At 35.4% G+C, this 13,735-nt stretch overlaps 1 long non-coding RNA gene across 1 annotated transcript; it reads left to right on the forward strand.

Moving 5' to 3' along the window:
* The first annotated feature begins 3,515 nt into the window (after positions 1 to 3,515).
* Positions 3,516 to 13,038, forward strand: LOC140620034 (uncharacterized). Its single transcript, XR_012019782.1, has 3 exons — positions 3,516 to 3,635; positions 12,271 to 12,316; positions 12,962 to 13,038. It is a non-coding gene; the product is annotated as an uncharacterized lncRNA (long non-coding RNA).
* The last annotated feature ends 697 nt before the right edge of the window (positions 13,039 to 13,735 follow it).

The following is a 13,735-nucleotide window of genomic DNA, read 5'->3' on the forward strand; positions in this document are numbered from 1 at the left end:
CGAAGCTAAGAATACAAAGGGATCACCCTTGGTAGATCACCTCTGGCAGAAGTCAAAGATGCTATTAAATATATGGTAGCCCCATACAACATAGAATGATCTGGCCTAAATATCAACATTACCACTGTTGAAAAACCCTCAATTATAATCCAAGAAAGATATGAATATCAGTTTCAGTTTTGGACTACTTAAAGAGGTCTCTTTGTTCATCAAATAAACCCAAAAATTGAAAGAATAAATGATTTCAGGAGCTAAAATTAAAAAAAAAAAAATTCAACTGAGCAGGGTATTTCCAGCAAAGAAGGATCCTGAAAAAGATGACCAGAGGCACTTAGAGGTTTTAACGATCATTTTTCCTCCAATATCTGGTTGACTTCTATTCCAAGCTGGTTTACCAGGTCCTCATTCATTTGCTCAATATGAAGGTTGAGAGATTATATCAGCCTTGAATAGGAGATGCTTTTCTCCTAAGCCAGTGCTGTAAAGGAAAGAGATCTATTCGTATCAATTTGAAAGGTAGCTGGAGCATGTATGTGTAACTTTTGAGCAGTGATGATCCATCACTTTTCAAGCGATACGTAAATATCTAGCATGTTCTAATGAGATTATGTAATACTTCTGTTTTGTATCCTCCAAATGACTTTGGGGGTCAGGTACTGGAACAATGGTCATATTGGAATGCTATTTCTGGTGGTGTTTCTCATGGCATGTGTCGGAAGATGGTATTTTCTGGGGATGTTGTCACGCTCATCTACCCTCTGTTTCACCAGCCCCTATCCCAATACACACATACCTATCCCTGGAGAGTAGTGTTTACATTGTGAATATCTAGTTTAGTAACAAAAAAGGAAAATAAGAACATTAATTTATATAGGAAAAAGTTATCCTCTTTAGAACAGTAAGATTTTTCAAACCTTTATATTTGGGAATGCAAATCAGCTACTCTTTCCTTCAAATACAAGAAACTAGCTCGTTAGAAAAGCTGCCCAATTTACTTTGTATGGCACAGGCATATTTTTTTTTTCTTGTTAGTTTGGAAGCTTTAATGACCTAATTTTAAAAATTGGAGAGATATCAAGGTTTTCATCTAAGTATCTTATTTATGCTAATAAAGATTTCTATTTTACATTTCATCTAAAATTTAAGGTTTTGTCTTGTGTTTTGATAGAACAGTGTCATTTATTTCTGACTTCGTATTTATGGAAATGGCTGTATTGTAGATTTCTATTCTTGGGACTGGAAACACAGATAGGCAAGTCATAAAAATAGCAAAGCATTTATTTCAGAAAATACCCCGAACACAGTAATTGGTCACTAAAAAGATAAGGTTGTAATTATGGCTTTTCTGAGAAATGAGAACCTGAAGATTTTATAATGAGATCATTTCTAATATCTGGCAGGTTTCATTTTCACAAATTCTATTTTAATATACATATGGGTTATTTTATTCTAGGTTATTTTATTTCTACTATCTAGGGAACTATAGCCTTTCTTTCATCTATGAAAGTGAATGTATAATATCCTGATAAATTTAATATACTCTTTATATTATGATGTTAGCCTTGCAGAAAAGCACATAAATGATTGAAATCTGTTCTCTAAAAGGAGACATTGTAATGTAATTAGATCATTAACTGTAGTGAATTGATTATAGTTACAGGAATTAAAAATAATCTGTATTTTCTTGGTGGTGAACTTCTATATTTTATATCTAGGTAAAAGAAATTAGACTTCATAAAGATTTTCTGACCATTTTGGTGAGAAATTTGTTTTTTTCTCTGTATTCTTGTACTCCTATTTAATTCCAAAAAATAAATATATTTTTAAAGATTTTTATAAAAAAATAAATAAATAAATAAATAAAAATAAAAAAATAAAGATGTTTATTTATTTATTTTTGGGGGGAGGGGCAGAGGGAGAAGGAGACAGTCTTAAGCAGACTTCTCATTGAGTGAGAAGCAGGACCCAAGATCACGATTTGAGTCAAAACCAAGAGTCAGATATTCAACTGACTGCACCACCCAGGTGCCCCTCCAGTGAATAAATATTAATTGTTATCTTAGGTCACCTTTATGTGGGGCCATGCACTTTATGGTGCATTTTTCCCCATGAATTATATTTTGGGGTTGGGATGATGTGGAAGTCATTCATTTAACATTTTTTTCTCCTTACCACTATTTTCTTGTTCTTTTGGTATAGCATTTTATAGTTATTTTAATTTGAAGCAAAAAAAATAATTCCCTGGATCCTTAAACAATTTACAACACTTCTAAATAGGTTCAGCTACTTTGGCTCCCTCTGCTCTCTGTATATCCATACTACTATGATTGCTGGAAGTCAGAGCATCCTTGGTACTTTTTTTTCATTATTTTTCTAAGTGAAAGAAAGTCTACTTTAAATGCCTTGGCTTGATGTCAGTAGACTATGCTTTTGGCAGATGATCCATTATATGACTCTGATTTATATGCTAATAAGAAATGATGACTTGTCAACTGGTTCCTGTCTCAAAGTAATGCATGGAAGCATTCTTTTCCCGAAAAACTTTTCAAACATTTAAAAGTTAAGCTTAACCTTTAAGGTGCCTCCTAATGATTGTATGTGTGATATTAGTTAGCTTTTATTATTGAAATAATAGAGGACTCTGTTGGCCCTCTGACCTGTGTTGTTTGAAGGTTTGCTAGCAGTATTCACTGTGAGTGGTCAGAATCACTGGATTCTAATGTATGCAAGTCTGAAGTTTTGCTAGATGTTATTAATTGCTTCTCATAAATGTTTGCAAATTTACACATCAACAAGTGGGTACTATTCACTCCCAACATTAAGAGAACTTAGAATACTTTTTCTCCCTTCATTAGGATTAGTAGGAAGTGGGATCCCTGGGTGGTGCAGTGGTTTAGCGCCTGCCCTTGGCCCAGGGCTCGATCCTGGAGACCCAGGATCGAATCCCACGTCGGGCTCCCGGTGCATGGAGCCTGCTTCTCCCTCTGCCTATGTCTCTGCCTCTCTCTCTCTGTGTGTGACTATCAATAAATAAATAAAAAATTTAAAAAGAAAGTTAAAAAAAAAGGATTAGTAGGAAGTGGCAATTCTTGTGTAATTCCTAATTTTTATTTTTATTTTTTTTAAGATTTCTTTATTTGAGAGAGAGAGCAAGAATGCACGTAAGCAGGGGGACGGGACAGAGGGGGAGGGAGAAACAGACTCCCCACTGAGCAGGGAGTCTGATTCAGAACTCAGTCCCAGGACCTTGGGATCATGGATGCTTAACCCACTGAGCCACCAAGGTGCCCTTAATGTGTATTTCCTAATTTTAAAGATATATTTAATGACTTTTTGTATTTTTGTGTCCTATGAATGACACGGTCTTGTGTTTTATCCTTTCTTATATGAATTGTTGACCTTCAGTTTTGTTTCCTAGAGCTTTTTTCCCCAATTATATGAATTAAAAACTAATAAACCCATATGCTGCGACTTTTCCTTTAATAGTTATCAGTGATTTCCATTTTTTTCTTTTTAGGTAGGCTCCACACCCAACATGGAGCCCAGCACAAGGCTTGAACTCATCACCATAAGATCAAGACCTGAGTGACATCAGGAGTCTGTTACTTAACTGACTAAGCCACGCAAGTGTCCTAGTAATTTTCATTTTTTTATCTTGTTTTATTGCATTGGCTAGAATTGCACATTGCCCATGTAGAGGCTAGAACTTGGGTATAATATTGACTAAGTGAGGACAGATGCCTGTAGGTTTTTGATAGATATTCTTTGTCAAGATTCACTTTGATTCCAACTTGAATGAGTTTTTATTGTGAACAAATATATTTTCTCAGTTTTTTTCTGTATAAAATGAGATGTTCATAGAATTTTTCTTTAAATGGTGAATTATTTTCTATTTTAAATGTTTCTTGCAATATTGAGAAGTAACCTACATGGTCTTGATACATTTTGTGTGATTTCATTTTTTAAAAATTTCATTATGTCCTTCTTCATGCCTGTTCCAGAGATGGCTAACTTTCCACTAAAATTTCTCTCTTTTTTTTTTTTTCCATAGTGAGGAAATTTCACTGGAAGAGACTTTTTCTAGCTCCTTATGTATCTAACTAAGGTCGTGGGACTAGTTCTTGTTAGTGGAATTTGAACAAAAATGGTAAAAGTCACCTATGAATCAAGCTGGTTAAGAGGATCTACTTTTTTTTTTTTTAAATATATATATATACTTTCTCTTTTCTTTCATGTAGGTCAGAAATAGGCAAAATATGACCTAGGGCCAAATCTGGTCTTTGGCCTGTTTTCATAGTTTGTGAGTTAAGAATTTTTGAAATATTTTCAAGAATTATTTTATAAAGATAGTATGCATCAGACACCATATGTAGGCTGCAAAGATATTTACTATTTGGCCTTTTACAGAAATCTTTTAGTGTAGATGAAAAACCTCATGCCCTGGGGAATGTGTGACCTCTGAGACAGAGTAATTCTTGTTCTCTAAATCAAAGAATGGAGGAAAACCTTCTGTACTCAGCTGTTAAATAAATGAGAAATAAACTTTCATTTTGTTTAGTCACTGACATTTGAAGTTTATTAGCAGTGAGCATTACCTAAATAATAAACTAATCATTGCTAATATTGCTAATTTATCTATTTTTTTATATTTATCAACTATGGCAGAGGTTTGTCTGTTTTATTAACATTTTTAAGAAATATCTTCTGTGTGTGATTACTACACCCTATCATTCTTTGTTTTCTATTTTATTACTTCATACTGCCTTCAGTATTTCTTTCCTTTTATTTGGACTTAGTCTTTTGTTCTTTATCTGATTTCTTAAATCACTATGTAAATCATAATTCTTAATATTTGTTACATTTCAATATACACATTCAAGTCTATAAATCATCTATGTATTAATTTAACCAGATTTTACAAGTAGTTCTAATTATTTAACAATTCTTGGGGATCCCTGGGTGCTCTGCGGTTTAGTGCCTGCCTTCACACCAGGGCATGATCCTGGAGTCCCCAGATCCCAACCCACGTCGGGCTCCCTGCATGGGGCCTGCTTCTCCCTCTGCCTGTGTCTCTGCCTCCCTCTCTCTCTCTCATGAATAAATAAAAATCTTTTAAAAAGAACAATTCTTATTAAGCTTTTTTAACATATGAGTTATTCACATTTATTTTATTTTATTTTTTTGATGTATGAGCTTTGGAGGCCCACTTTTGACGTTACTTTCTAGTTGTACTATATTGTGTTATGAGAAAGTAGTGTTTTTAGTATTTTTGGTTGAGATTTGTTTTGTGGCCTAAGCCCTGATCAGCAGCTTTTTAAATGTTTTATGACTGCTTTCCAAGCATGCATATATCCTGATTTTTTGTTGTAGATTTATATATATATTTCCTAAGTCAGCCTCACAAAGTATATTATTCATCTTTATTAATTTTCTGTCTACATGATTTATCAATTACTTGTTTGTAGTGTAGGTTTGTTTAAATCTTTCATTTATTGTAAATTGTCTAAATTCTGGTTATAATTCTGTCACTTAGAGATATTTTGAGTTTATGGTAGGTTATTCTGAATTATATTTTTTGATGCATTGCTTCTTTCACCACACTTAATGACCTTATTTATCTCTAATATTTTTTTGCCTTGAAAACAATTTTTCATGATATTAATATAACTATCTAGCTTTACTTCACTTAGTACTTCTTTTACATATCTTTGTCATCTCATTACTGGCAATAATTTCTGTGTAATTATGTTTTACTACTGTTTTCTATAAAAAGAATTTAGCTGAGTATTTTTCCTCATCAGTTCTTTGTTTGTTTGTTTTTTAAAGATCTTATTTATTTATTCATGAGAGACACAGAGGGAGAGGCAGAGACACAGGCAGAGGGAGAAGCAGGCTCCTCACAGAGCGCTCAATGTCGGACTCGATCCTGGAACTCCAGGATCACGCCCTGAGCCGAAGGCAGATGTTCAGCCACCCAGGCGTCCCAAATCTTGGGTGTTTCAAAGAATGAAATCATCCACTATATTTATTTATTTTGCTTTTTCTTTCAGAAGAATCAAGTTTACGTGATAAAGTATTTTAAATATGATATCCAGCGACCTATGAATTTAATTTTTGTGTGTGTGTTCATTTTGTGCACATTTCTTTTAACAATGTCCTTTGAGTTTTCATTAACTATTAGAAATAATTTTTTTAAAGCTTTTATTTATTTATTCCTGAGAGACACACAGAGAGAGGCAGAGGCACAGGCAGAGGAAGAAGCAGGTTCCATGTGGGGAGCCTGTGGTGGATCCCAGGATTCCAGGATCATGACCTGAGCCAAGCCCAAGGCAGACACTCAACCACCAAGCCATCCAGGAGTCCCATTGTTTTTCTTTTTAATCTCTGTCACTAAGAACATACAAATCTGAAATGATTCTGTTAAATGGATGTTAATGTTATTGATTTAATATACAGTTAGGTTTATTTTGTTTGCTTTAGTTAATTGCCAGTTTTAGTAATTGTTTTATTTGATTAGAACCGTGTCTCTTCTCACTCGCCTTTCATTCAGTTTGAATCAATGGTATTAGCTTTCTAAGTGTTGTTTACTCATAGGTTTGATTCAGATTTATTATTTGATTTATCAGCTTATTATATTCTTTGATGTCCACCTTTGAGATAATTGATGCACTTGTTTCTTCTTTCTCTCTCTATACCTATTTCCCCATTTTTTTGTTATTTTATTTCCACATTGTTCAATCCTATGGCATTCATTTAACCCCTATATTATTTATGTTTCTGTTTTTATAAATTTATTTTTTAATTTGTGTTCAATTAGCCAACATATAGAGTAACACCCAGTGCTCATCCCGTCAGTGCCCACCTCAGTGCCTGTCCCCCAGACACCCCCACCCCCTGCCCACCTACCCTTCCACCACCCCTAGTTCGTTTCCCAGAATTAGGAGTCCTTCATGTTCTGTCTCCCTTTCTGATATTTCCTACTTATTTTTTGTCCTTTCCCCTTTATTCCCTTTCACGATTGTTATATATTCCCCAAATGAATGAGACCATATAATGTTTGTCCTTCTCCGATTGACTCATTTCACTCAGCATAATACCCTCCAGTTCCATCCACGTTGAAGCAAATGGTGGGTATTTGTCGTTTCTAATGGCTGAGGAATATTCCATTGTATACATAAACCACATCTTCTTTATTTATGTTTCTTAAAGATACTTTTTATGTATAACAAATTGCCCTCAAAACTTAATCTAAGATTATCATTTATTACATCACATAGTTTGTGAGGGCAAGAAGTCTACTAGTGCTTAGCTGAGTGGTTCAAGCTTAGGTTCTTTCATGAAATTGCAGTTAAGCTGTTGGCTGCAGAGTGGTCATCTGACAGCTTAACTGCCACTGGAGGATACATTTCTAAGATGATTCACTCACATGGCTGTTGGCAGGAAGCTTCAATTCCTTGCTAGTGACTGGGTCTCAGTTCTTTATCATATGAGCTTTTCTTCAGTGTTATTTGAGTAACCTCATTACATGGCAGGTGGGTTCTCTCTGAGTGAGTGCTCCAAGACAGAACAAGAGGAAGCTGCAGTGCCTTCAAAGTCTTGATCTTGGAGTCACATAGCATTACTTCTGCATTTTGTAATATTTGTTAGAAGCAAGTCACTATGTCTAGTTCACACTGAGGGGAGGAGGCATTAGGCTGTACCTCTTGAATGGGGCCATATCAGAGAATTTGTAGACTTTTTGAAAACAAACAAACAAAAAAATCCACTGTTAATCTCTTGGCCACAAAGTATTCTTCTTATATTCAAGATACACTTTCTTCTCCCAGAACCTTTAACTGTTTCCTACCATTAAAATATCACCTTAAATTTAAGAATCTTGTTGCTTAAATCAGCCCTAGCTAGGTACATGTGAGGCTCCTTGTTATAGTTCCTTTAGTATAACTCCTTCAGTACAGTTTCTCTAGATCTGAAAGAGACAAGTTATCTTCACCTTATCTACCAAATAATATAATGGTAGGACAGGCATCAGGGTAATGTCTCAAATTCTGGGGTGCCTGGGTGGCTCAGGGTCCTGGGATGGAGCCCTGCCTCAGGCTCCATGCTCAGTGGGGAGTCTGCTTAAGATTCTCTCTCCCTCTTCTTCTGCCCCTCCCCACCTCATTTTCTCTCTCTCCAAAATTAATTAATTAATTAAAAAAAGATAACCTTTCAAATTCCTGTTAAAAGAGGGAAGGTGATTGATGATTCAAGGAGTCACTCATCTATAGGAATTATGAAAACTCAGCTGGGCAAACATTGGCAATTTCTAGATTAAGACTCAGTTCTGTTCCTGCCAGGAATAATATCCATGGCTCTTGGCTAAACCCTCTGGACTGCTGGTTTCACCCTATGAATCATTCTCCTTTTCCAAGAATGGTAACTCATGCTTGCAGTTGCATAGTTTCTCGGCCATCTTCATGTCAGAATTCTGTGTCTAAAGAACTCTTTTCATTATGTATTATCATTGTACTTTTTATTCTAAGTGGGAAGTGTTAATGAAAAATGTAATTCCATTAAAAACTTGGTGGGTTTCCTGTGAATCTCACTCCATTAGATAAGAGCCATGCCCACAGATCTCTTCAGGATAAACACCCTCTCTTGTCTCTTAACCTGAGGGATAAAGCTCTTAAGCTTCTTAGAAATGCTATTGTTGGGAGACATGTCCCAGTGAGGCATATCCTTATGCTCTTTAGAGTGCCTTTGTCTGACTGAATGGTATTCTTAAGCACCACTTTAGAGCTTTCTGCAGTCTTGAGGAATAATTTTAATAAAAGTTGAAGCCATGTTCTGCTTCATCTTTAGACCAAGTGTTCCTGGTAGTGCCCTGGATTTCACTTTTACTTGGAAGGCATTTCTTAATTTTAGCATTATTTGTGATCTGATGAGGCTGGGATTCTTCAAACTAGCAAATCCTCACTCCTTTTGATTTACTAGTTGTTCTTCTTCTTCTTCTTCTTCTTCTTCTTCTTCTTCTTCTTCTTCTTCTTCTTCTTCTTCTTCTTTCTCTTCTTCATCTTTGTCTTCTTCTTCTTTGTCTTCGTATTCATCGTCTTTGTTTTCTTCATCTTGTTTGTCTTCTTCGTCTTCATCTTTGTCTTCTTCATCTTTGCCTTCTTCTTCTTCTTCGTCATCTTTATCCTCTCTCATACTATTATAAGCATCAAGACTAAAACAGGTTTAACATTATGCTTAAACCTCTGCTATATCACCCAGTTCATTAGGTATGTTTTCTCATTTCTATAGAGCTACAGGTCACATTAATGCTAAACTTTCTGTCACTATATAACAAAGATTCTCTTTCTTGGGTTTCCAATAACATGTTCCTCATTTCCCTTTAAGGTCTCATTAAAAGCCTCTCTACTGTATAGACTTCCACCCACAGTCTGTTCAAGGGACTTTATGGTTTCACTAACAAACTTTGCAAAGTCCTTGCAGATCTTCCCACTGCCAGGTTCCAAAGGCACACTCACATTTTCACTTGTTTCCTGTGAGAATACATCCACTCACAGCTATGAAAGTCTGTATTTGCTGTCTCTTGCTATGTAAAGAATTGCCTCAAAATGTGGTAACTTCAAACAATGAAAACTTTTTCTCAGTGTTCGAAGTCCAGGAGTGGAATTAACTCAGTGATTCTGGCTTCAAGTTTCTCACAAGATTATGTAAATTCAACATATTGGCCAAGGCTGACGTCATCTGAAGTTCTGATAGGAGTTGGAGCTTCCTCTGCTAAGATGGCTCACTCACATAGCTTTTGGCAGAAGGCTTAGTTCCTTATTCTTTCCATAGAGCTACCTGAGTACTGTTATGATGTGACAGTGGATATTCCCCAGAGTGAGTGAGTCCTGAGAGACAGAGAAAGAAAGAGAGAGAGAAAGCCATGCTATTTATTTATCTATTTATTTTAAAGGTTTATGTATTTATTTTAGGGGGCATAGGGCAGAGGGAGAGGAAGAAAGAGTCTTATGCAGACTCTATACTTAACACAGAGCCTGATGCAGGGCTTGATATCAACCCTGAGACAATGACCTCAGCCGAAACCAAGAGTCAGAGGCTAAACCAACTGCACCACCCACTCACGCCAAAACCCATACTTTTAAAAAATGACCTAGTCTCAAAAATCATACACTATCACTTCTACTTTTTTGTTTTTTACACTTGTAAGAAGTCTCTAAATTCAGCCCTCACTCAACAAGAGGGGAGTTAGGCTAGACCTCTTGAAGGGAAACACATAAAGTAATTTTGAACATATTTTAAAACCACCCAATTCCAAACTTTGTTTTGATCTTAGATCTGTATAGTTCAATAAATTCACACCTCACCACCAGTTTTTTTTCCGAAGTTGCACAATGATTTATTGGTTGAATGATTTTTTTTTGTACTAAATTCTTCCAGAAGAAGGCAAATTGTCTTGTTACTGAGAATAGGCTGGGCTAGATAAAAACTTGTGCTTACACTCTTTGCCTTGAGTACCTTATACATATTGTTTGACTACACTTTGGAGTTTGATGTGTTTATGTGCAGAAGATTATAACAATCTAATTTTCTGTCCTTTATAAGAAAAGTGGGTTTTTTGTTTTGTTTTTTTTTTGTTTCTTTTGTTTCCCCCAGAGACCTAGAACATTATTTTCTTTATATTTAAAGTCTAATAATTTTATCAGTCTAATAATTTTATAATGTGTTAATCAATACACATTAACATTATTGTCATTTTACTCAGTATACAGTATCTGGTTGCGGTATATACACACAGGGCTTTTTTATTCCTAGAAATTTTCTTGAATCTTAAATTATGATTTTAAATACTTATGTGTAATCATTTTAGTTTCTTCTTCAGGAAAAAATACACATATATTTTATATTTATATATATTCTATATATTTATATTTAATTTATATATATACATCTATATATATAAAATTGTTATGACTTGAAATGTGTCCTTCCTCCTTCCCCCCATAAAGATATGTTGAAGTCCTAATCCCCAATACCTTAAATATGACCCTATGTGGAAACAGGGTCATAGCATATGTAATTTTTTAAGTTATGATGTTATAACTCTACTCTTACTAGAGTAGGTTGGGTCCCTACTCCAATATGACTGGTGTTCCTTCTAAGAAGATGACCATGTGAAGATCAAGACAGGAAGCCATGTGGCAATGAAGATAGAGGTTGGGGGTATATATCTACAAGCTAAGGAGCACCAAAGATTGCATGCAAACCACCAGAAGCTAGGAAGAGGCAAGGAAAGCCTCCCCTAAAGGTTTTAGAGGAAGCATGGCCCTGATGACACTTTAATTTTGGACTGCTACCTTCCAAAACCAACAGACAATAAATTTCTGTTGTTTTAAGCCACTCAACTTGTAGTACTTAGTACTGTCACCCCGATAAACTAATAGCAATCATCTTTGCCTGACTTTCATTTGTATCATGTTGTCTCTGATTCTTTTTATTATTTCTGTTTCAGTTTTTTTAAAGGAGTCTTTCTGTTGCTGTGTGAAGAGCAGTTTCTTTAGTATAGGATGTTTTCTTATGTGCTCAGACTCCCCCTGATTTTTAGAGTCCATCTTGTTTCAGTAGGACCATAGTATTATCTGCTTCCTTCCTTCCCTTTCATTTACTATCAAGTGCTACTTCTAAACGCACTGCCTCTGCCTTCCAAAGTGGGTCTCTTCCTCTACCCCAGATGCACGTTCCCGAACTCCTCATTATAATTCACCTTTTCCAGTGTTTGACCCACAAGACATGGGACCTGCTTTTAGAAGTTTCTTTTCAGCATAGAGCTCTTTTCCTTGGGAGATTTATTCTGACTGGTCCTGCGTTCCAACTCTGCCAAGACTCCTCCCCCCCACACACACATTTTTGTGCATTTCCTGCTGGGCTCCCCAAACATCTCTGGTCTAGTGTTTGGGTATTGTCCCCCTTTTAGTGGGGGACTGATCAGAATTTTGTGGGACTTTTCCTTTTAGTAACACTGTGAGTGGTGGTTATAAATGCTTTTAATTAGAAATCTATTTATGTGGAAAGCTATAATTTGGAATCTGTATTATGTAGAAAACCGAAGTGAAGCTAAAACAGTAGGTCTTCTAACTTAAAGGATCAGTATACTCATTTGTTTGGAGTATACATGATAACTGTCTTGGTTTCTTGAAAATAGGGATCATTGATGTTATGACACTTCTTTAATTTCATGAAGTCAATATGGCCTCCACTTCTGTTTTTTTTAATTCACAGGTTTTGAAAGTCATAGTGGAATTTATGTTACTTGCATAAGATTCAGGTAGGTATGCATCAAAATAAGGACTCATATTTGACAGAGGCCAAGATCCTGAACTTTTCCAAGCCCCACTTCCCTTACTTATAGAAAGTTTTTAATATTGGCTATTTTGCATTATTGCTTTTAGTTCTATATTTGGTAATTTACATGAGCATAATGTTTTTAGCATGGAGGCTTATATATTAAAGGTATTCAAAAGTTGATAGAAGTTATTATTCAAAATAACATTAATAGTACAGAAAATTATATGCATAGGCTAGTTTGGCTTATTAGCCATTTTGGCATTATGAAATTGGTTTAAACCACAAAATTCCTTTGAAGTCTTGGAATATATCCACCTGTCAAAGGAAACCGAGGTGATTAGAAAGCATTGGTTAGAAAAAGATACTTGCAAATTCATTTTCTCACATGCTGATACATTTCATTTTGGCAAGCTTGATTTTTATAAAGCCTTGGACTAAAATGAAAACAATTGAATTGGAAGCTTTGTATCACCCACTTCAGGGAATATTACAACAGCTTCTACTATGGACTCAAGTGCATTTAAAGGAAATATGTTCCCAGGTACATTGTTTATATTCTACTCAGAAAATAAAATTATTTTTTTCCCACATCGAGTCTAAGGACCTCATTTAATTCATTTTCCAGGAATTCAAAGCTCATAAAGAGAACTGATGGTGTATGGTGTAGAAGACTGAACATTTTTATTCTGCAGTAAACAGAGGCAAGTCTAGTTGCTACCCAGTTTTTATATTTATTTATTTATTTAACAAATTTTTTTATTGGAGTTCAATTTGCCAACATATAGCATAACACCCAGTGCTCGTCCCGCCAAGTGCCCCCTCATTGCCCATCACCCAGTCACCCCAACCCCCACCCACCTCCCCTTCCACTACCCCTTGTTCGTTTCCCAGAATTAGGTGTTTCTCAAGTTCTGTCTCCCCACTGATATTTTCACTCATTTTCTCTCCTTTCCCTTTATTCCCTTTCACTAATTTTTATATTCCCCAAATGAATGAGACCATACAATGTTTGTCCTTTTCCAGTTGACTTATTTCACTCAGCATAATACCCTCCAGGTCCCTCCACGTTGAAGCAAATAGTGCCTACCCAGTTTTTATGTGAATATTTTGGTGTTCTCATATTTGCTTCCACCATAATTTAGGGAAGTGGTTCCCCAACCTGGCTGGCCAGTAGAACTACCTAAAGAACTGTTTAAACGTACATATCCTTGAGTATTTGCCCTATTTAATAAAACATCATCTATCTCTTACAAATCTCCTCAAGTGATTGATGAAATCGTAATTAGAGATGATTCAGATTAGTCTATACTTCTTTGTATTTGAATTAAAATAACCAAAGTAGGTTGTGTTGTTAGGGATAACAAAAGTAGGTTGTGTTGTTAGGGATGTTAGAAGAACA

Source organism: Canis lupus, chromosome 28, assembly GCF_048164855.1.
Source record: "Canis lupus baileyi chromosome 28, mCanLup2.hap1, whole genome shotgun sequence".
NCBI lineage: Eukaryota > Metazoa > Chordata > Mammalia > Carnivora > Canidae > Canis > Canis lupus.